The sequence below is a fragment of the Ambystoma mexicanum genome, chromosome 7p (assembly GCF_040938575.1).
Source record: "Ambystoma mexicanum isolate Mex_15411 chromosome 7p, UKY_AmexF1_1, whole genome shotgun sequence".
NCBI classification, from domain to species: Eukaryota; Metazoa; Chordata; class Amphibia; order Caudata; family Ambystomatidae; genus Ambystoma; species Ambystoma mexicanum.
Window position 1 is genome coordinate 862,654,652 of NC_090939.1, and position 24,893 is coordinate 862,679,544.

General features: G+C 49.4%; 1 protein-coding gene across 2 annotated transcripts in view; it reads right to left on the reverse strand.

Annotated features, from left to right (window-relative positions):
• Nucleotides 1-24,893, reverse strand: part of BIVM (basic, immunoglobulin-like variable motif containing) — a 446,759-nt gene that overhangs the window by 198,929 nt on the left and 222,937 nt on the right. The window lies entirely within an intron of this gene.

Genomic DNA, 24,893 nt, shown 5'->3' on the forward strand with positions numbered 1-24,893 from the left:
GCTCTTTATCTTCAAGTGATCGTTTTCTACTCTTTGTTTTTGGTTATTGTACACATGCTGTGCAACAATTTGAGATTATCTCACGGCTGGAATAAGACAAGACTGCAATTATTCAAAGTATATAAACCTCTTGATACTGCAGAGATCAAGGTTGTCCAACTCCAGGCATTCAGGGCCGAAAACATGTCGGATTTTCACAATTCCCCCCCCCCCATTAATATTCATGAGATAAATTTGTATACAGTGATTCAAATTGTATACTAATGTTTTTTCTCATGAATACTGAGCGATATCCTGAAAACCAGTCAGGAGTTAGGCCCTCGAGGTCTGGAGTTGGACCACCCTGTCATAAATAATTGAGGTAGTTAATGCATCGTTGCTCCACAGGTTAGATTATTGTTAAATTTTCCTAAGGATCCCCACGAAAGCTACTCTCCAACTCTACAAAGCAGGGCAGCAAGAATCTTGTTGGTTCTCAGAGTAAGAGTCTACATGGCTTAATTAATTTACATTGATTGGAAGAAAAACAGAGAATTGTGTCCAAAGTCTCTGCATATATGGTTTTGGATTTAGTAAAATCTAATTTAATCCGATTTCTTTCTGCTCCCACACCGGAAATAATATTCCCTTCTAGGGATTTTTCTGAAAATGTCCACTAAATGGCAGACCTGATTTTGCCACACATGGATTCCTGTATTAAAGTGAAAATCAAGAGCTAGGCCAGTGCAGCCATCTAGTGGACATTTCCAGATGTTTTCCTACTTCAATATGTTCAAAAGTGAAAAGGCCATTGGCCTCATTATGATACTGGCAGTAGTATCATTTTGTTTCCGGCACCCGCAAATGGGCAATTACCGGGTCATTACGGCCTTGCCGGACCAGGCAATTGCCCATTTGCCGGCGCCGGAAAATATTCTTCCCCATTCCCATTTGAGCCCCAATGGGCTCAATGGGAAAGGGGAAGCCGGATGGGTGCATCCGACATGCACTGCTCGCGGGTGCCGGTATGCCGGCTAGGTCAGACCTGGCAGGAGAAAAGGCACCCATGAGCAGAACTCATAGTTTGCTGGTCCGTTAGTAACGGCGCCGGTAGCTTACCAGCGCTGTTACTACCAGACTGGAAACTTATAATGAGGCCCCATATGACATATTCCCCTTTTATAATTGTTTATTTTATGTACCGTGTATTTTAATTATTGGATTCCTAAAGCTACAGGCCTAATGAAGTTAATTTATCCACTTGTCAGAGTAGATTCAAATGGATTACTTGACAAAATGGCACCTTGTATTTTAATGATCCTCTATAAAATACTAGTCTGTTCAAGAAGAACAAGTTACTTACCTCTGGTAACGTTCTTTTGACTGGATGTTCCTCCCACGTATTCCTCATCTTTGATATACGTTATCCCGCTTTAGCAGATTCAGAAATTCTTTCAGCAGAGAGCGCTGTGCGTCGATGGCATCGACTCGATGTCCCTCGTGGGCCTCCATCTCGAGGATGATGTCATCGAAGGCATATATAGCACGCGCAGCGCCCGTTGGATTCAGTTCTGTTTTTTCCCTTACAGTAGAAATACACGCATAACAACGGGAATGACTGTACTCAGCTTTGAAGGAACGAAAGCTGTAATAGCATGGGAAATTCTACTGTGGGGTAGGTTGGGAGAGCGATGAGCAATACGTGGGAGGAACATCCAGTCGAAAGAACATTACCAGGGGTAAGTAACTTGTTCTTCAAATGGAGTGTGTCCTCCCACGTATTCCTCATCTTTGATATACTCCGAAAGCAGTGTTCGATTTGGTGGAGGGAGTAGAATTTGATTTGGATGGTTTTCATGAACAGAGTGTAGGACTCCTTTACCAAAGCTACCACCCTGACCGAGGGAAGATTCCAGGCAGCAATGTTTTGTGAACGTGTGGCTAGTAGACCACGTTGCTGCTTCACAAATACTTTTTATCGGTACACTCCTTTGCAGGGCTGTAGAGGTAGCCATGCCCCTGGTGGAATGGGCTCATAAACATTCAGGAGAATCCTTCCCTGCCAGGCTAACATTCTGAAATGGCCAGAAGGATCCATCTGGATAAGGTCTGTTTAGTAACAGCCTGACCCAGTTTGTGGCCCATATAGCCATGGAAAAGTTGATCATCAATACAGAGTTTTGACAGTCAAGATATATAAAAGCTTAAAGCTCTACGATGGTCCAACCTATGTAACCTCTCCTCTTCCTTGCTAGGATGAGGGGGATGGGATAGAAAGAAGACAAAACATTGTCCTATGTGGAAATCAGAAATGATTTTGGGTAAAATGAAGGTTTAACCTTTAGAACTACCCTGTACTTATGAAAGATAGTAAAGGCTGGCTTGGACGAAAGTGCCTGCAACTCTCTCACTCTACGGGCTGATGTTAGAGCTACTAATAGAATGGTTTTAAAGGTGAACAACCTTAAAGGACATGAGTGTAAAGGCTCAAAAGGTGCAAACATTAGGAATTTTAAAACCAGATTAAGGTCCCAAACTGGAACCTGGAAAGGAGATGGGGGAACATATTAGTGAGCCCCTTTAGAAATGGTTTCACCAGTGGAATTTTGAAGTATGAACATTCCGCTGACGAGCACGTAAAGATGGACAGCGCCACCAAATATCCTTTAATGTTACCAATCTGGAGCCCCAGATTGGCTAAAGATGGTAAAAAGGATAGGACATCCGGTCTTTTACACAGAAAAGGATATACATTCCTTTCTCTGGACCAGTTGCAGAATTTATTGCAACGGCACAAAGACTTTGTTTCTGGCTGAAAGCAAAATCTCCATTACGTCATCTGGGAGGTCCCAATCCTTGTATCTCAGCCTTTCAGAAACCAAGCGTGAGGTCAAGTGTCTTGACCTCTGGATGGAGAACTCGACCTTCCTCTCGCAAGAGAACGTCCTCTCTTTGTGGAAGATGTATTGGATGACAGATGGACATGTAAGGAAGGTCCGGGTACCACGTCCTCCTGGCCTAATCCGGGGGAATTAGGTTCATGTGTTTCCCGAACTTTCTGAACCTCCTGATCACGTGAGGAATGACAGGCACTGGAGGAAACACATACAAGAGTGGAAATTCACAGTCCACTACAAACGTGTCTCCTAGAGCTCCTCTTGGGGGAAATTCCCGGGAGCAGTACTGTTCGCACGTCCGGTTGACCCCAGTCGCAAACAGATCCACTTGAGGGGTTCCCCAAAGGGTGAAGACCTCTTGAAGAACTTCCTGAGCTAGTTCCCACTCGTGGAAGACTATTCTGCCTGCTCAGAGCGTCCGCCGCCGTGTTCTCCTCCATGGCTAGGTGAACTGAAAATAGGGAAATTCCTTCTTGAATTGCCCAGTATCAGAGCTGCATTGCCTCTCTTCACAGTGGTAGTGACCCTATACCTCCTCTCTTGTTGAGGTTGTACATGGCCACTGTGTTGTCCGACATTATCAGCACATTCTTTCCCTGTACAGAAGGCAGAAAAGGCCTTCAGCGCTAGTCTGGTTGGGCTCAGCTCCAAAAGAATGATATGTAGTTTGGACTCCGATGGATCTGACAGATCGTTGGTGTGGGCTCCGCACCCCATGAGTGAGGCGCCGGTCACTACTGTTATCTGCGGCCATGGTTGCCAAAAAAGTTCTCCCTTGAGAATGTTGTCCTCGCAGGCCCACCACAGAAGATCCTGAGCGACCCTACTTGGAACCTGAAGTAGGTCCGACATTTTTCCTGAGATTTGGGACCACTGACTTCTGAGAACCCATTGAAGGGATATCATTCTCAGGCGAAAAAAAAAATACAAGTAAAGAAAGAATCGAAGGCCAGGAGATACCGGGCAGTTTGAAATTTGGTGACCATCTGTAGAATGTCTTCAGCCCTCACCTCGGGTGGCAAGCTCTTTCCCAAGGATGTATACAGAACAGCTCCGATGAATTGGAGTTTCTGAGAAGGTGTCATATCGGACTTCTTGTAGTTGAGGGAGAAGCCCAGTCTGTGAAGGGAGTGGCAGGTGACATTGAGATGATGCAGGACTTGTTCGGGAGAACGAGCCCTGATCAGTCAATCGTACAGGTAGGGGTAGACGTGAATTCCCCCCTCTCCTGAGACTCGCTGCCACTACAGCCATCATTTTGGTGAAAACCCTTGAGGCGGAGGTCAGCCCGAAAGGCAGAACTTGAAACATAAAAGAACTACCAACTGTAAACCTCAGGTATGTTCTGTGCCTGAGATGGATTGGCGCATGAATACAAGCATCCTGAAGGTCCAACGACACCATTCAATCTTGGAGTTGGTAGGCCTGAAGGATCTGAGAAAGTGTAGCCATCTTGAACTTGTCCTTCCTGAGGAACTTGTTCAAGTATCTCAAGTCCAAGATGGGGCTCAGTCCACCGTCCTTCTTGGGTATTAGGAAATAAGGGGAATACTAATGTCACGCTCACCTGATTCCCACGGAGGCGCAGGTCTGGCTTCGAGTGCTGATGCTTCTTCTATGGTGAAGCGCAGGACTCTGAAGATGGACTCACTGGCTCGCAGGAATATTCCCCTGTGCGTGAAAAGGGAGTATTACCTACTGACGGAATAATGCTCAAGCCTCCCACTCCCTACCAACCCTCCACGATACCCTTCCTCGATTCCCCGTGAAGTCTCACCTTAGGGTCTGGAAGGATGAGTTATCCATCCTGCTTCTGATGCAGGGGCGCGTTGAAACCCAGTTACTTCACTGGATTGAGGTTTGATGGGAGTTCAAATAAGCTTGACTATTCAGGTAAGGCGCTGTAAGAGTTCTGTAGCAAGTTCAAAAGTTCAAGCTTAATAATAATGTTCATTGTCTTATTGCAGCAAGCGCTAACGCTTATGTCTTTTTCCCCTTAGGGGCCGGGGTTCGGAATGCCGGAGATATGGCGCCGACCCGAAGTGAAACGTGCAGTTCCAGTAAATGACAGGTAAGTTCTGGATGAGCGTTCGGGTAATGGCTTTGCATTCGCTCATTCAATGTCTTTGTCTTTTATCCCCATAGGGTCCGGGGTCCGGAATGCCAGGAAGCGGCAGGACCCAAAATGAAATGGGAATGACCCAACAGGTAAGTCGTAGAAGGAAACTGAGCTTTTCCTATTCCCTTCCTTCTCTCACCTTGTGTTCTTGTCTTTTTCTCTCTAGGCTCTGGGAAGTGGCTGCGGATCCGGATGATCGCTGCTGAAGATGGCGGTGCCCAGGAAAGGTGAGTGAAATGCAGCGCTGCAGCGATCGGAGCGAAATGCTTTTAAAATGATGTCTTCCCTTTCAGGATCGTCGGTGTGAAGTCTCCGTGATGCAGCTTTAGCAGGTAAGGTCTTCTTTCTCTCCAATTCTCTCTTAGCAGGTGACCCAGGATGCTGACAGGCGTGGCTGAAGTCCAGATGCAGGAGCTGACACGGTGAGCGTCCAGCTGCGAGGAGCAGAACAACGCGAAGCGTGAGTTGCTGATCGGGTGTGGTTTAAATAGCTTTGGAAGAAGTTCCAGGTATGTATCCTTCCCCGACCACACCCAGGGGAAAGTAGGTCCACAGGTAAAGTAGTTCCATTCAGGCCTCAAGAGGGCCTGGATGCAGCAGCATGGTCTGCATCAGGTAAGTGCACCTTAAAACACTTGAACACATGTCTAGCTTTATGAGCCTGGCGCCTAAGGCGCCAGGACTGTGTCCAAAGGGCCCCAGCTTGGGCCCGCTGGCACTTCCCTGGGGGAAATGATGCCTGCCTCTGGGGTTGCTGGGTCGGAACTGGCTCCTTGGAGGTAGGCATCATGACAGTACCCCCCCTCAAGGTCCCTCCCAAGGTTGTTCCCTCCGGGGGTTTTGGCTTGTTCGGAAATCTCCAGTGGAACCTTTGTATTAATCGAGGTGCGTGAACATGGTTACTAGGCTCCCACGATCTCTCCTGAGGTCCATATCCCTTCCAGTCAACAAGATAGAAGAGTTTGGACTTTAACACCTTGGAGTCTAAAATGTCTTTAACTTCGAATTCTAATTCCCCTTCAATTTGAACTGGGTCTGGAGGCTTGGACAGTCGGGTCCCTGGTTGTACTGGCTTCAAAAGTGATGCATGAAAAACTGGATGAATACGCATGTTAGACGGTAAATCCAGTTTAAAGGCCACGGGATTGATTATAGCCTTGATGGGATAAGGTCCTATGAATCTGGGATTGAAGGTTTGCGGGCCCTTGAGGGGTAAATGTTTCGTTGCTAGCCATACCTGATCTCCTACTTGGTAAGGAGGAGTTTTACTTCGGTGCAAATCAGCGTTTTCTTTATACTTTTTCTTGGCTTGCTGTAAATGAGTTGCTGCTTCTTTGAAGGCTTGGGTTATTGTGGAATGCAGATGATTTACTGCGGGCATTTCCAGGGTCAGAGGTGGATCTAGATCAGAGGTCCGAGGATGGTGACCATACAAAGTATAAAAAGGAGTTTGTCCGGTTCCAGAATGCACTGAATTGTTGTATGCATATTCTGCGATCCAAAGGATGTCTTTCCAATTTAACTCGGATTGGTGTAACATGCACCGAAGATATTGCTCGAGAGTCTGATTGGTTCTCTCGGTTTGTCCGTCGGTCTGGGGGTGGTGGCTGGTGGATAGCCGCACATCTATTTGTGCTAGTTGGCAACACTTCTTCCAAAAATGGGAGATAAATTGACTTGCACGATCCAAGACTAATATGGAAGGGAAACCATGTATGCGAACTATATTCTCCAGAAATTCTTTGGCCAAGGTGGAAGCTGAAGGCAAACCTTTTAAAGGGATAAAGTGGGCCATTTTGGAGAATAGATCCACAATTACAAGGATAGTGTTGTAACCAGCACAAGGAGGCAGGTCAGTTATAAAGTCCATTGACAAGGTGTGCCATGGTGCCGGTGGAATATCCCAGGGTTGAAGTAGGCCGGCTGGCCTTTTCTTTTGACCCTTGTTTTGGGCGCAAATTCCGCAAGACAATACAAAAGACTTTATGTCTTTTCTCCAAGAAGGCCACCAGAAGTGGCGTTTGATTTTTTCCACCGTTTTAGCGATACCAGGGTGTCCTTCCATTCATGATTCATGATGATGGGCAATAACAAGTTCTTGCAATTCTTTACTAGGCAGAAACAACCGCTCCTGGAAGTAGGGTAAGTCATCCTTAACGGTGTAATGAGGACCCTTTTGACTCCATTCCAGTAAGGCTGAAGAGTATAGAAGTTGTATTAATTGCGTTTGGATGTCCTCAATAGTTTGCAATGAAGTTAGGCCTAAGATTCTTTGTTCTGGTATGATTGGCACAGGTTCTAAACTCGAATTGGGCTCTTCCATGCCAATCCGGGATAAGGCGTCCGCTTTACCATTCTTGCAGCCAGGGCGATAGGTAATTACAAAATCAAATTCCACAAATAATAGAGCCCATCGGAGTTGTCGTGAAGATTGAGCCTTGGCCGTCTTTAAATACTGTAAATTTCTGTGGTCCGTAATTACGGTGATGGTGTGTCTTGCCCCGAGAAGGTAGTGACGCCAAGCCTTGAAAGCAGATTTAATAGCCAGTAACTCTTTGTCGGTAATTGCGTAGTTGATTTCAGGAGGAGAAAATTTCCTGGACCAAAAGGCCACAGGGTGTAGTTGGTTAGTTTCTGGGTCTCTTTGCGACAGGACAGCTCCCATGGCCGAACTGGATGCGTCGGTTTCCACAATGTAAGGGAGATCTGGGTGCGGGTGCTTCAATATAGGTGCAGAGGTGAATTTGTTTTTCAGGCCCTGAAAGGCTTGTTCGGCCTCAAGAGTCCATTCAAAGCGTTTGTTTTTCTTTAGGAGAGCTCTGATGGGTTGGACTGTTCGGGAAAATTCCGGGATGAATCTTCGATAGAAATTGGCGAAGCCGAGCTTGCTCTGAACTCCCTTCACCGAGCTAGGAGATGGCCATTTGAGGATGGCGTCCACCTTTCGCGAGTCCATTCGGACTCCTTGAGGTGTCAAGATGAATCCGAGAAACTCCACTTCTGTGGTATGAAAAACGCATTTTTCGAGTATTGCAAATAGTCTGTGCTGGCGCAATTTCTCAAGAACTGCCCTAACATGTTTTCTGTGATCGGATTCTGAAGAGGAGTACACCAGGATGTCGTCAATATAAACAATGACACAGACATCGATAAGTTCCCGAAGAACATCATTCATAAAGTACTGAAAGGCGGCAGATGCATTGCACAAACCGAAGGGCATCACCTGATATTCGAAGAGCCCAAATTTGGTGCAGAATGCAGTCTTCCATTCGTCGTCTTCTTTTATACGCACCAGGTGATAAGCTCCTCGGAGATCTAACTTGGTGTACACACAAGCGTCTTTCACCTGGTCGATAAGCTCAGGGATCAGGGGCAGAGGATAACGATTCTTAATCGTTATTTGATTTAGGGCGCTATAGTCTATACATGTTCTAAGGTCGACCTCTTTTTTCGGCACGAAGAACAGAGCTGAGGAGACAGGAGAATTGGACGGGCGAATAAAGCCATTGGCTAGGTACTGATCTAAATACTGACGCAAATGTAGGTTCTCAGGTTCCGTAAGAGCATAAATCCTACTACAAGGTAGTTGAGCATTGGGTACCAGATCGATTTGGCAATCATAAGACCGATGGGGAGGTAACGTGTTAGCCTGTTCCTTCTGAAAAACGTCTTGGAATTCTTGGTATTCTGACGGTAGCTGTACAGGGGTGGAAGTTGCTGAGGCTAGACCCATAACTGGATTTCTTGGTAACAAGTTGGTTCACAATCAGGAAAACCTATCTTCTTTGCTCGCCAGTCAATTCTGGGATTATGTGTTTCTAACCAAGGAATTCCAAGAATTACCTGAAATTGTGGGGACTTGATCACATCAAACACGATTGCTTCCCGATGTCCATCCTGACCCACCAGTGTCATTTCAACAGTGGAATGCGTTACAGGCCCTGAGGCTATTTCGGTTCCATCTACTGTAGTAATGACATCTTGGGTTACTTTCGGGCGGAGAGGGAGCTTAATCCTGGAAGCCAATTCACGGTCTATGTAATTTCCAATAGCTCCACTGTCGATGTATGCTTTTATAGCATGCAACAGCTAAGGCTGTTTTGGGTCCACGAGCAGCATTGGCATGACAAAATGCGAGGTCAAAGAGTTTGTTTTCCAGCTCGGCAAGCGGACCCCTACGCCTGTCGGGCTAGGTCGTTTCCCGAATCAGGTGTCAATAAATCGTTATCAGTGGCTCCAACCACCTTCTTAGGTGGTTTAACCGCACAATTTCGAAGAAAGTGACCGGAAGTCCCGCAATACAGGCAAAGTTGCATTTGCCGCCTTCTCTCTCGTTCCTTCTGTGTTAATGGTCCTTTAACACCGCCGATTTGCATAAGTTCGGATATGTCGGTACTCTTGGAGTTAGCGTGGGTTTTGATCGGTACTCGGGTTCGTACTTGAACCGATCTGCTTTTCTATTTTGAAGTCTGTGATCAAGTTGAACCACCAAGTCTATGTAGTCTGCGCAGACCAGGGGTGGATCTACTATCTGAGCTAGAACATCCTTAAGCTCTCCGCGCAGGCCTCGATGAAACAATGTGATCCTTTTGTTTTCTGGCCATCCAGTTTCCACAACCAGTCTATTAAAGGTGGCAATGTAGGACAGAAGATCCTGATTACCTTGTCGTAAGGATAGCAGTTCGTTATCAAGGGCCTGTCCTTGAGAGTGTCGAGCAAACAATCTTTCCATGCTGGCCTGGAAACCCTAAAAATTCTGGAGAATGGGATCATCCTGATTTACCAATGGAATAGACCAATCGGCAGCACTGCCACTGAGGTAAGATAGTATAAAGGCTACCTTGGTCTGGTCGTTAGGGAAGGCCCCGGGTCTGCATAGAAAGTGTAAACGACATTGGTTCATAAAGACGGCATATTTCTTGGGATCCCCCGCATAACGTTCAGGCGGGGCCAAAGGCATGTGTCCAGGTAGATTGATTTGTACCGGGTTATTCAAACCCATTGATGTGGAAGTATCTCCGGAATTAGGTAAAGGAGTGTGCCCTGCCTGGGCCTGCAATAACCTTTTGGCCAGGTCATCTGTTCTTTCCTTGGATAGGATCAGTTCTCTTTTGAGAGCGTTAGTCTCCTGGCGGGCTGAGTGCACTTCTGCCCGTAATTCCCCCAAAAGCTGGGCCAGCTGATCTGTCTCGGAAGTCTCCATAGCGCCCGGGTGGGAAATTGTGGGTAGGCTTCGCGTTCTGTCACGCTCACCTGATTCCCACGGAGGCGCAGGTCTGGCTTCGAGTGCTGATGCTTCTTCTATGGTGAAGCGCAGGACTCTGAAGATGGACTCACTGGCTCGCAGGAATATTCCCCTGTGCGTGAAAAGGGAGTATTACCTACTGACGGAATAATGCTCAAGCCTCCCACTCCCTTCCAACCCTCCACGATACCCTTCCTCGATTCCCCGTGAAGTCTCACCTTAGGGTCTGGAAGGATGAGTTATCCATCCTGCTTCTGATGCAGGGGCGCGTTGAAACCCAGTTACTTCACTGGATTGAGGTTTGATGGGAGTTCAAATAAGCTTGACTATTCAGGTAAGGCGCTGTAAGAGTTCTGTAGCAAGTTCAAAAGTTCAAGCTTAATAATAATGTTCATTGTCTTATTGCAGCAAGCGCTAACGCTTATGTCTTTTTCCCCTTAGGGGCCGGGGTTCGGAATGCCGGAGATATGGCGCCGACCCGAAGTGAAACGTGCAGTTCCAGTAAATGACAGGTAAGTTCTGGATGAGCGTTCGGGTAATGTCTTTGCATTCGCTCATTCAATGCCTTTGTCTTTTTTCCCCATAGGGGCCGGGGTCCGGAATGCCAGGAAGCGGCAGGACCCGAAATGAATTGGGAATGACCCAACAGGTAAGTCGTAGAAGGAAACTGAGCTTTTCCTATTCCCTTCCTTCTCTCACCTTGTGTTCTTGTCTTTTTCTCTCTAGGCTCTGGGAAGTGGCTGCGGATCCGGATGATCGCTGCTGAAGATGGAGGTGCCCAGGAAAGGTGAGTGAAATGCAGCGCTGCAGCGATCGGAGCGAAATGCTTTTAAAATGACGTCTTCCCTTTCAGGATCGTCGGTTTGAAGTCTCTGTGATGCAGCTTTAGCAGGTAAGGTCTTCTTTCTCTCCAATTCTCTCTTAGCAGGTGACCCAGGATGCTGACAGGCGTGGCTGAAGTCCAGATGCAGGAGCTGACACGGTGAGCGTCCAGCTGCGAGGAGCAGAACAACGCGAAGCGTGAGTTGCTGATCGGGCGTGGTTTAAATAGCTTTGGAAGAAGTTCCAGGTATTTATCCTTCCACCGATCAGGTATGTATCCTTCCCCGACCACACCCAGGGGAAAGTAGGTCCACAGGTAAAGTAGTTCCATTCAGGCCTCAAGAGGGCCTGGATGTAGCAGTATGGTCTGCATCAGGTAAGTGCACCTTAAAACACTTGAACACATGTCTAGCTTTATGAGCCTGGCGCCTAAGGCGCCAGGACAGGGGTCCAACATGAGCCTGGCGCCTAAGGTGCCAGGACTGTGTCCAAAGGGCCCCAGCTTGGGCCCGCTGGCACTTCCCTGGGGGAAATGATGCCTGCCTCTGGGGTTGCTGGGTCGGACCTGGCTCCTTGGAGGTAGGCATCATGACAACTAACCTCTCTGCTACAGGCACTGGTTCTATAGCGCCTTTCTCTAGCAGGGTTAAAATCTCCTGCACAAGGCGCGGATCTGGAATCCTCAAAGAGTGGTTCCCCGGTGGATTGTTCTGAGGTCTATGTATAAAAGGAAGGCAGTAACTTTGGGCTACCATTTCCAAAGCCCAAGCATCCGAAGTAATGTCTCGCCCTTCTTCTAGATGCTGTGACAGTCTGCCTCCCACTGGTGAACTGTGACTTAAGGCCTCATGAGGCAGCTGATGCAGTAGCAGATGGTAAAGATGCCCCTGCTTGAGCTGGCTTTGCACCACTTCCTCGTCCACTACGAGGAAATCTTTCTCCCCTTTGACCAGCATTCCTCTCGCCCTTCCAACTGAGGAGTAGTAGCGACAAAGATCTACCCCTCCACTGTTGTCCACTAGGTCGAAAAGGCTGAGTTTGCCTAATAGCGGCACCTTAAGATTTGGATGCCGCTTTCGAGGTCTGCAACTTCTCAAGACTCTCGTCAGCCTTGTTGCCAAAAAGGTGAGACTCGTCAAAGGGCATGTAGAAGTCTGGATTGGTCATCCGGTGCAAAACCCGGCTTTCCGCAACCATGCAAACCTCCGCATATCGGTGCTAGTAGCCATGGCTCTGCTGATGAGGTCAGAAGAATCCAGACCTGACGGAAGAGATTAACAGATGGCTTCTTTGCCGTCTCTAACTATGGCTAAGAACAGTCTTTCATCCCCTTCGGGAATGTGCTCTGCGCCATGGCAATGCACTCCCATAGAATGAACGTACATTTTGACAGGGAACATGTTGATTTGGAAGATTTGAGTGTCATACTCCCCGCAGAAAATACCTTCCTTGCTCATCCATCTACCCTTTTGTCGTCCCTATCTGGAGGGATTGTAGGGTAAACCTCTTGCTTAGATGTTGCAGTAGCTGCCTGCACCACCAGATTCTCTGGAGTGGGGTGTTTCGACAGGTAGTCAGGGTCACTACTGGAAGGCCGGTACTTCTTACTCAAGTTTTTATTTACAGCCGGATTGGTTTCCGGTGTCTCCCAATTCCTCGCCACCCTTTTCTTCAAGGCAATATAAAATGGTAATATGCGATCTGACTGGGGGCCCTTATCTAGGATGTCTGTAAGATCATCTAGTTTGAATGGCAATGGAGGCCTACTCCACCCCATGCAGTCCACTACCTTGGACATGAGTTGTCTGTAGGACGCATCAGCATGCTTCCCAGTCTCCGGTCTACCAAACTCCAACTCAGTGAGGTGTCCAACCCACTTGCAGTCTGTAGGTTGTCATAAAGGTTTCTCAACCTTGACTCCTCTGCAATAAAAGTCTCTGGTACATTTGGCGTACCAAATTGGAGGCCAAATGGAGCCTCTTCATCGGGGGGTTAATTCTCCTCATATATGGAAGTAAGGGACCTGAAATATTCTTTCCTTGGTAGTGGCACATAGGTCTTCTCAGGTATCAGAGGTTTTGTAAATAATGGGTTTCGAAGCTGGGGGAGTCATCGAAACTTTCTTTATTACTGGCTTTAATGGGGCGCCGAGCGTCGATGGCGCAGCTGGCGTCGATGCTTTCGGCGTCGATGACCTCGACCTTGACTTATGCTCCGGCTTGACTGATCCTTCGATGTTATTTCATCGGATCGAGGCCTCGACAGCTCCTGTTGTGGATCGGTTCTTCGTCCCGGGCTCGAGGGCGTACAGGATTTAGGTTGAGCCCTTTCTTTCCCGGCTTCTTTCGAAACGCAGTAGGATGCTTCTGTTTTTCAAATATTTTGGGCATCTCTGTTCTGAAGGCCTCTAATTGGGCCAGAGTGGATTTTTTTGTTTGGCAAGAAACTCTCTCAGGGGAAGCGTCCGACGATGAAGTCGACATAGGCGACCTATGGTGCCTTCTATTAGACTTCTTCGAGGACGATGAAGAATGGTGAGAGCCACTCCTCGATCTCGACCGCTTAACCTTCTTTCTCTGAGGAGAGTCGTCTCTCGACTCGCCCGTCGAAGGATTTTTGGTCATCGTAGGAGTTTTGGGGACTCGACCTAACTTCAATTTCACCTTTCGTTTCATCAAGGCCTTTCCGGTAATCGACTGGCACTTGGAGCAGTTTGATGTGTTATGGTCTACCCCGAGGCACCACAAACATATACGATGCGGATCGGTCAATTACATTTTTAACCCACAATCGCAACACTTTTTGAACCCGGTCTTCGGAGGAAGTCGTCACTGAAAGTGAAGAAGCGCGCCATATTTCTCAAAGCTAGCATTCGTGGAAAAGTGGATCTGAAACTAACCGGATATGCCTTCGATGACATCATCTCCGAGATGGAGGCCCTTTGAGGAAGATCGAGTCAATGCCATTGACGCACAGTACCCTCTGCCGAAAGAGAATTCTGAAGCAGCTGAAGTTGGATAACGAATATCAAAGATGAGGAATACGTGGGAGGACACAATCCATTCGAAAAGGTCATGTCTATTCCCGTCATGAAAAGTTTTCAGCAAAATATGGTTGTACAGTTGGATTAAAGAATAGCAGAGTGGAACTGGCCACCAGGGGGCACAACGATGGCAAGCGCCTCCGCGTGAGCTCCGCACCGAGGTCCACCAAAGTGGTATGAGCCCCCACTATTGGACCCCCCCCCGAGCTTGGTATTGACTGGACCTGATGCCCTAAGGTCCCCTCCACACTTCGAAAGAAAATTCGATGAAAGACGGAGGTGATTTCTCCGAGTTATGGACCCGTGGAACCGAGTGGGGAACCTACGCAGCTGAAATTAAATGGAGCTTGGCGCCGCCGCTTCCCGCCGTGCGACATCGACCTGCTTTCAACACCCTGTCCACGAGCGGCGTGACTGGCCCACATCAACACGTCCACGGTCTTGGAGGAGCAAACCCCCTGCCGTTCTGCAGCCCTGCACAAAGAGCACCCCTCACAGACGACAGGCTGCGTTCCGAGCCATCGCAGCACACATCGGTCAGGACTCCTCAGGCATCCACAGGCACCTACAGCTGGCCCAGGGGGAGAATGGGCTGAGAGAGGTGTTGCTCCCCCTCCCCCACCATCAACACCGGGGATCCTCGATGCAGAACGCCCCACTTATCTACTAACGCCTGCTCCCCTTGGCGGCCCCTCCGCTTCAGAGCCTTTCCCCCCCACGATACATTCTGAGCCCGCCTGCACGCCTGGACATTGAGCTCTGTGGGGCCCCTGGTGTGTATCACTTACCTCTGTGGCAAGGAGGCACCAGCCCAGATCCCCCTTGGAGGGCGGCCACGCACAGGCCCACCACAAGTTAGTGCTCCATGGGCCTGGCCTGCTCACCTAGTGCAGCCCGGTGCGCTGTTCCAACGGTAGGATCTGCCCCACCAAACGGACTCGCAAAAATAACACTCCCGTGGTGCCCAGTAGCTGTCTTGGAAGGTGACGGTCATGGGAGGCCCTCGCCACCTCTCCCCTCTCTACCGCCCACAGCAGACTGTGGTGAGAGCGAGGAGCCTGAGCCAGACAGACATCCAGAGACTGCAGGCGGAGGCTGCACCACCAAGCACACGCTTCCTGATTGCGCCCCAAGGCCCACTACCAGTGGGGATTCATAAAGCGCTCCTGGGCCAAAGTGGTGGGTGCGCCACCACCAGAAGGGACACGCCAGACAAAGACAGAGAGGCCAGCAATCTTTAAGATTGGTAGCAAAGATCATACCGGAACCTACATCAAGCTGGACACCACTGGTGAGTGTTGAGAACACTACACAAGGAACAGTCTACTCACCATCTGAAAAGGTCTCACCCACAATGGGAGCTGGGCCCCTGCGCCGCAGGGCATGTGCCCTTCTCAGATCCACTACTCCTATTGCGCCCTCCTCCATCAATCCGTGGGTTGGGCCCCTGCATCGCAGGGCGTGTGCCCTCCACAAAATCAACGTGCAACACATGGCTCGTCCCCCCAACACTCCAAGCCCTCAGCAAACAACACTATAACTGGTGAGTCTCATCCGATCAGGTGGTCGTAGCGGCAGGACCAACCCCATTACCGGTCCTCTATTCATACTCCAAGAGTGATCATGCGCCCAAACATCCCAATACCTAACATATGAACGTTAAAGAGAGATTGGCCGCATACCGGTTCTCACCATCGCATGACAGACATCGCCCACTTGGAGCCACGACAATGGCGTCACAAAAATCCGAGGCAGCTTCAACCAAAGCAGATGTTGCCGATATCCTCACCGAGATGAGGAGTATGAGAGTGGACATTGGTGGCAAGATTGATAAAATCACTCAAAGGATGAACAAAAAAAAAAGAGGATAGACTAGAAGAGGTCGAGCACAATCAATCATCCCTGAACGCTTTAGAGACCCAAATGAACGTACGTATTGCTGAACTTGAAGCCAGAGAGGAAACATTTTGCCTAAAAATCAATGACTTGGAAAATAGGGGGCGCAACAACATACGCATTTTTGGTATCCCAGAAGACGAAGGCGAGACTGAGCGAAACCTAAAGAGAATTCTGCATATCATAATGAAATCGCTATTCAATGATGACTCGGTAGACGAGCCCAAAATTGACCGTGTCCACAGGGTCGGGGGAAAACCAGGTGGTCCAAGAACGGTGCTCGCCCGATTCCATAACCTTGCGGACAAAGCCAGGGTCCTGGAAAAGGCCAGACACACCCCACAAGTCACACCGGGTTCGGCGAGCGTCTCCATCTATCAAGACTTATCCTCTCTTACGTTAGCAATGAGGAGAAAATGTCTCCCACTCACTAAAATGTTAAAAGAAAAGGATGTGCGATACCGCTGGGGATACTCCTTCTCGCTCGCCTTCGAATGGGAGGGCACCGCCATAAAACTGATCTCTGAAAAGGACATCCGGTGCTGCATTGGCGACCTACTAGGTCTCCACGAAGAAGAGCCAACCCAGAGCGAAAAAAGGCCCGAGGCCAAGGAATGGCGGACTACAGGCCCACGAAGAAAGAAGATGCATGGTTCTAGGAAATACAGGCGGATGAACGCCTCGCCGGACACCGAACACTAAACCCACCTTGATCCTCTAGTTGCTTTTCCGTGGGTGTACCCATTGATAGAAACTGGGTCGACTGGAGGCCACTGACAACGAAGGAACACTGACCAAGCAACGGCAGACGAGGGTAAGACTGGCATCCCCCTCACACCGCACCATTTGATGCAGATGATGTGGCAGAGAACTGGTCAAGGGTAAGGTCACACTTACACAATGAAAGTCAATGCACTTCAGTTGGCACCCGAGAGGGGGGAGGGTGCCGGGGATTGCAGGCCGCCCGGGGAAGGAGGGTTAATGCAAGTGGTGAAAACCGACACAGGAACAATGATCGCTCATGTGGTGATTGAAAGGGAGCCCGATATCGGCTCACACAACCAAGAACCCAAAATTTGAAACACAGTTCAGCTCGTTAATATGTTCCTATAATGCAGGGGGGGTTTGGGGGCTCATTGTTAAGGTATATTAACATAAGGTTGGGACTGTTCGATGTACGGTTCCCGCTGGTGGTCCGAGAACGGCTGGGTGATCATAACACAACAAATCGAATGCCGTGTGGTTTGGGGGGAAGGGAGGGTGGGGAAATGCAACTCAAAGGGGAAGATGGGACGGATGAGTACGAGGGAGGGTGAAAGAGGCATTTTGGAAACTGTCGACTGCAGAGCACTAAGAATATTTAGCGGCCCTCCGAGGGTCATACACGACCCGACTCACTGGCAAAGAGCCTCACATATGGCCGGAATATAGAACAGAGATATTGAGGCAGACGCACTTATTGGGCTATTCTACAGCTGAAAGTAACAATGGCGACAACACTTAAGTCACACATTACGTATATGCACACTCAATGTGAAGGGCTTAAACTCCCCCACAAAACGGTCTATGGTAGCGAGAGAACTTAAGTCTAATATCGATATCATATTCCTACAAGAAACGAGATACCAGAAGGGAGACGAGAGGGGGATCCCCAGCAGCCTAGTGGGGCACACCTTCTGGAGCTCGGGCGTCCTCAAAAAGGCCGGCGTGGGGATCCTGATCCGAAAGAGCCTCCGCATGAAGATCCAAAATTCTTGGTCCGACACAGAGGGCAGAGCTATGATAGTAGTGGGATCCATCAAGGACACAGTTATAACCCTAGCCACAATTTACGCACCCAATAAAGGTCAAAAGAGATTCCTTCACCAAACGGCCGAATGGTTGTTCAATAAATCACAAGGTCACACGATACTGGGAGGCGACTTCAACACATGGATGGACAGCACCATAGATAGGCAAACCGCACATGACACCTCCCACAACCCCCCCCCAAGACACAAGAGCACGCAGAAATCAAAACGACCCTTGCCTTATACGGCCTCTCGGAAGCTGGCGCCACCTACATCTGTCGGACAAAGGTTTCACCTTCCGCTCCATCTCCCACGACACGCTTACAAGGATAGATTATGTGTTCCTCTCTGAAGGCCTGGTGAGAATACTTCAGACCGCAGACATACACCCCATTGCATGGTCTGACCATGATATGGTAGTGGTGGACTTGGACTGGGATGACATCATCCCTCGCAACTCAAAGTGGAGATGCAATGAATAACTTTGGTCTGACAAGGCCTTCAGGGAAGAATTAGAAAATGAAATGAAACAATTCTTCATAACCAACGACACAGGTGAAGTCGCGAAAGTTAATGTATTGGAAGCGGCTAAGGCCACTTGGTGAGGGATCCTTATCAGAGAAGGTTCCAGAAAGAAGAGAGAACACACCCTAATAGAGACTAACATTAGAAGGAAACTAGACACAGCGGAGAGCTTAGCACAGACATCCCCTCCAAGCAGATCCATACATCTCGCAGAAGCCAGGGAACTTAAGGAGGAGCTTAAAGCCTTGGAAATAGGTAAGGTGGCCCAGACCCTACAATACCTGAAACAAAAGTACTACGACAAGGGAGACAAAGCAGGCGCCCACCTCGCGGGAAGGCTTCATGCACAGAGGGCAGAAAGATGGGTAGACACGATAGAGAAGACAGATGGTACTCTCATAGACACAATATAATCTTCCCCAGTAGGGATACAAAGGGCATTCGCCTTCTTCTATGAAGACCTATACACCAGTGACCCACCTCCCCCACCAGGGAGCGTAGATGCTTACCTTAAAGAGACAGGTCTCCCTGCACTGTCGCACTCCATTGCTGAAGTCCTTGACGCGCCGGTACCGGGAGATGAAGTCTCTGACGCCATCAAACGTCTCAAGATAGGAAAGGCACCAGGGGATGATGGATTCACCCCCGGCTTCTACAAAACGTTCACTGCGTTTCTTACCCCCTTCCTGGTGACCCTATTCAATGATATTTTTGAGACGGGCCGAGCGCCCATATCATTTGCCCAGGCCTTTCTAACGGTCATCCCAAAAGAAGGCAGAGACCCAAAACACTGCGGGTCGTATCGCCTCATCTCACTCCTCAACATAGATGCCAAAATATACCCGAGAGTAATCGTGGCCAGACTAGAGACACACCTACCAAAGTTAATACACATAGACCAAGTCGGCTTTGTAATGGGAAGACAGGGGGCGGACACGATGAGGAAAACATAGCATTTGATATATGAGGCACAGGGGAGGAGTGACGACCCAACCCTCCTGTCACTTGACGTCGAAAAGGCCTTTGACAGAGTGAACTGGGAGTTATTAGAGAGGGTTCTAGTCTGGATAGGTCTTGGACCTAAGCTCCGTCGCGCCATCAAAGCGATATACTCATCCCCCAAGACCTCCGTGGCAGTGAACAATGGCTATTCAAGGTGGTTTGCATTGGAAAGAGGGACGAGGCAGGGCTGCCCTCTATCTGCCATACTATTTGTTTTGTCTCTCGAACCGCTGGCACAGAAGCTGAGGCTTGATAAAAGGGTGGAGGGAATTAAAGTAGGAGACCAAGAATATAAATTAGGCCTATATGCTGACGACATTCTCCTGCATACAACCAACCCCCTAAGTTCAATACCAGCAGCTATGGAGATAATTGAAGAATATGGCCAATTGGCGGGCCTGAAGATTATCACAGGGAAGTCGGTCCTCCTCCCGATCGACAAAAGCATTGACTCAGAGGTGGGGTGATTTGCACTCTTAGGGATGAAGGTCAGTCTCTCCACGCTGCGGTGCTTGAGCATCAATGTGACCCGAGATCTAGGTGACCTATACGAAGCCAACTTCCCCCCAATATTACACACAATTCAAAGAGATATTGAAAGGTGGACAAGGCTCACCATCTCATGGATGGGCCGCTTGAACACCATCAACATGGTAATCCTGCCGAAGCTGCTCTACCTATTCCAGATGCTCCTTATCCAACTACCCAAGGAATTCTTTGTAATCACTAAGAAAGTCCTACAAACCTTTCTATGGCAGAACAAAAAATCTAGGGTCCCCAGTGCTTTACTTCACCTTCGAAAAGACAATGGTGGGGTAGGCCTCCCAGAAATAGAGCTCTACTATAGGGCAGCCCAACTGCGAGTGCTAATCTCACATGCTAAACAGCAGAAAGACCCTCAATGGATTGGCTTAGATAATTATCATCTCCGACCATTTACCGTGGGAGAATGGTTATGGGTACCGGGACCCCTATTGCGAAACAGCATCAAAAACCACCTCATCCTCAGAACCATATGGGCAATGTGGAAACCAAACAAAGGAATGAAAGGGATTACGACATGGCCCTCCCCCCTATCACACTTATGGGTACCCGGGGTCTGGGATGACATCCCCGACCCAGGCAGTTTTCAATTATGGTACGAGGCAGGGCTTGAAAGGTCAGGGCAACTATGGAGAAATAAGACATTTATTACCATTCAGGAGCTTGAGGAAGCCCTAGGCCTAGGCCCACTCTCAGTGTTCCAATATTTGAAGTTGAAAGGCATCATGACCTAGGAGGTCTGGAAGGAGGGCCTATAGAGAGACCTCACCCCGTTCGAAACAATTCTAAACACCTGCATAGGCTCCAAGGGTCTCATAAGCGCAATGCACACAGCACTAGTTGAAGTCAACACAACCCCCTCAGCCACGCTGAGGCACAAATGGGAAGCAGACCTCGGAAGACACCTTTCCCAAAAGACATGGTTTAAGATATGTAGAAGGACCTTGAAAACCTCTTTCTCTTGTCAGTACAAATTACATGGGGTCAAGCTATTATATAGATGGCAGTACGACCCACTCAGACTCACTAGTATGAACGAGGATGTAAGTCCATTCTGTTGGCGGGGTTGTGGCCAGAAAGCAGACTACTGGCATATGTGGTGGTGGTGTAGGGTGGTCCAAGCATACTGGGATGAGGTGCTCAGCTGGATTAAAGAGTTAAAAGGGGACGAGAGGAAGAAGCAACCACTCATGATCCTATTTGGCCTGGTTGAGACAGAAGAAGAAACAATTAAGGTACCCAAAATGATACATGGGCTCTTACTGGCGGCAAGGGCCTGTCTCACGACTGTATGGAAAAGAACCAATCTACCAACAAAAGCTGAGTGGATCAATGTCTCCGGTAATATTTACAATATGGACAAACTGACAGCAGCCATCCACGGTGACCACACTTCCATTGATAATGAATGGTCCGAGTTTCGAGCCAGGTACATTACTTAAAATGCCAAGTGTGCAACACGACACAATTGAATGCCAATCTAATGAACTGCCCACAATGTTAATGTTGAATCCAAATGTCATATGCAATGCCGCTGTCATACCTAACGTTTTCGCCCAAGAACTCCTTTGCCGGACTGTGAAAATCATTGAGGCCGTCTGTAATCACAAGGGTTGCAGCGTGGGGGTAGGGGTGGGAGGGATAAATTGGGGATACCTGTTATTCGAATAACTGTAACGCAACACATTTTTTCAGTTGAATGACATCAAGACTTTTGATCCAAGTTTCTTTTTTCTTTTCTTTTCCTATTTCATAGTTGCCAAGTTACTTTAATATGTCTATATTGAGAATTGTAATATCTCTTTTGAAAATCAATAAAGCCAATTTAAAAAAAATAATAAAAAATGAATAGCAGAGTTATGTCTGGAAGGAACAAGTTACTGACCTGTAACTGTTGTTCTCCAGCATGGGTCTGGTATGGATTCACATGCTCATGAATATTCCCCGTCGTCAGGCTGGGAATCCTTGGTAAAGAAAAAATCAATATCAGTTTCGTTTCTGATCTGTCTTTCTTAGTAGTAACCAATCACTGGTCTCTGGGTCATACTGCCCCCAGCCAATGATTGCCCTCTCCCTAAGCCCCGCCCCTGGCAGCCATCCTCAGATTTGGTAGCACGTGAAGTGGCAGTATGACCAAGTGAAGAGCCGCAGAGGGGAAGGAGGGAGGGTTCGCATGTGAATCCATGCCAGACCCATGCTCGGGAACAACAGTTACAGGTAAGTAACTTGTTCCTTCTCCAGCATGGGGTCTGGCATGGATTCACATGCTCATGAATATAAGAATACATGACAGTACACACATGCACAACCACGGGAGGTGGCAAGGCTCAACATTAAGCATTACATAAAACTCAACATTAAGCATCTCTTACCTCCTCACAAGGCTCACCTTAAGCGAACAGGTTGCGCAGCACTGCCTGGCCGACTCTGGACTCCTCCCTGGAATCCTGGTCGACGCAGTAGAATCTCGTGAAGGTGTGCGTCGACCTCCACGTAGCAGCCCTGCAGATGTCCAGCAGGGGCACACCAGACAAGAACGCCATGATAGCAGCGATCGCTCTGGTCGAATGACCTCTCAGACGGACGGGCAACGGTCGGTTTGCCAACCGATGACAGCGCATGATGCAGCCGGAGAGCCATCTGGAAATGGAAGCCTTCGAGAGAGCCTTCCCTTGGTTCACAGGTCCAAAGTTCACAAACATTTGTGATGTCTTCCGAAAACTCTTCGTTCGGTCCACGTAGAACTTCAGCGCTCTAGCTACATCCAGCGAGTGCAAAGTCCTCTCGGCCGGCGACGAAGGTGACGGGAAGAAAACTGGCAACACCAAGGGCTCGTTGAGATGGAAGTCCGACGGCACCTTGAGCATGAAGGAGGGGTGCCTGCTCAGCACCACCCTTGTCTCGTGAAAAGTCAAGTATGGAGGCTTGCAGGATAGGGCCTGAATCTCTCCCACGCGTCGTGCAGAGGTGATGGCCACAAGGAATGCTGTCTTCCACGACAGGAACTTCAACGGAGCCGAATGCAAAGGCTCGAATGGCGGGCCCATGAGCCTGGTCAGCACCACGTTGAGCTCCCACGCCGGGGCTGGAGCCTTCACCGGCGGGAACGATCGGAACAGTCCTTTCATAAACTCCTTCACCAGGCGATGAGACCACAGGGATGACCGTCCTGCAGTACTAGTGTATCGGGAAACCGCTGCCAGATGTATCTTAATGGAAGCATGAGCTAGTCCAGCTTTGGCCAGCGACAGTAAGTACGGTAGCACTTGAGGGGCAGCAATCCGTAGAGGGTTAATCTTCTGTGCACGGCACCAGACAGAGAACCTCTTTCACTTGTGTCCGTAGCACTTGAGAGTTGAGGATGCCCTCTTGAGTTGGTTGATGACCCTGAGCAGCAATGGCAACGGCGGGAACGCATACAGGAACAGGCCGTCCCAGGGGAACGAGAAAGCATCGCCCATGCTCCTCGGCTGGGGGAACCTGCTGGCGAACCTCTGGCACTTGGAGTTCGTCGCCGTCACAAACAGGTCGATTTGGGGTTTGCCCCATCGCCGGAAGAGTTGATCCACTTGATCCTGGCGTAGTTCTCACTCGTGACACAAGCGCAGCTCCCTGCTGAGTGAGTCGGCGATGGTGTTTTTTATCCCTGCTAGATGGGCACCAGAAACATCCCCTGGGCAACGGCCCAGTGCCACAGATCCTGGGCTTCCTTGGACAGGGCTGGGGATCTGGTTCCTCCCTGTTTCCGGATGTAGAACATTGTGGTGGTGTTGTCGGTGAAGATCCTCTCCACCTTGCCCTTGAGGGACTGGAGGAATGACTTGAGGGCCCAGAACACCGCTTGGAGCTCCAGTATATTGATGTGGAGCGGCCTCCCCTCCGGGAGCCACAGGCCTCTCGCGTGAAGATCTCTGGTGTGGGCTCCCCACCACTCCAGGGAGGCATCCGTCGTCACCGTCGCCTGGTATGCTGGGTTCTGAACGTCCGTGCCCGCCGCGAGATGCGTATGCGTGCCCCACCATCGGATTGCCTGGCGGAATGCCTCTTTGAGCGAGATCTTGTCCTCGAAGCTGCCCGTCTCTTGCATCCAACGGGCGTCGAGGAACTCCTCCAGAGGGCGCATCCGAAGCCCGCACAGGCGCACCAGATAGATGCAAGAGGACATCATCCCGAGCAGGGACTTGATGGACCTCATTCTGGCCACGTCCGTGGCCAGCAGACGCTGTACCTTGCCCAGGATGGCCTGTGTTCTTTCCTCCGACGGCGAGGCCAATCGCGCCACTGTATCGAGCTTGGCTCCCAGAAACAGCGCGACCTGCGACGGAACCAGGTGGGATTTGGGGAAGTTGATGGAGAATCCCAGGTCCGTGAGCAGCCGGACGGTCTTTGCTGTGTGTTCTAGGGCGAGTTCCCTTGTCCCTGCTCGGATGAGCCAGTCGTCCAGGTAGGGGTAGACGTGGATCCCCTGCAGGCGCAGCCGCGCCGCCACCGGTACTAGGCACTTGGTGAACACCCTGGGCGCCGACTTCAATCCGAATGGAAGGGCCTTGAACTGGTAGTGCCGCCCTTGGACTACGAACCTGAGAAACTTTGTGTTCTTTTATGATGGGGATGTGGAAGTACGCATCCTCCAAATCCAACGACGATAGGAAGTCGCCTTCCTCCAGCTGGGCCAGCATGTGTTGGAGGGTGACCATCCGGAACTTCTGTGCCTTGATGTATTTGTTTAGCCGACGCAAGTCCAGGATGGGATGCCAACCTCCTGTCTTCTTTCTGACGAGGAAGTACCTTGAGTATACTCCGGAGCCCCAGAGCCTCTTTGGGACGAGCTTGATGGCTCCTTTCTTGAGCATCGCCCTTACCTCTGACAGTAGTTGAGGGACGTGGTTTTCCTTCCTGGCCACGGGAGGAATTCGGGGGCACTTCTTTAGAAATTCCAGAGTGTGCCCGTGGGTCAGGGCATCCAGCACCCAACGGTCAGTGGAGATGGACTTCCACACGCTGACGAACCTTGTCAGCCGGCCTCCCACCG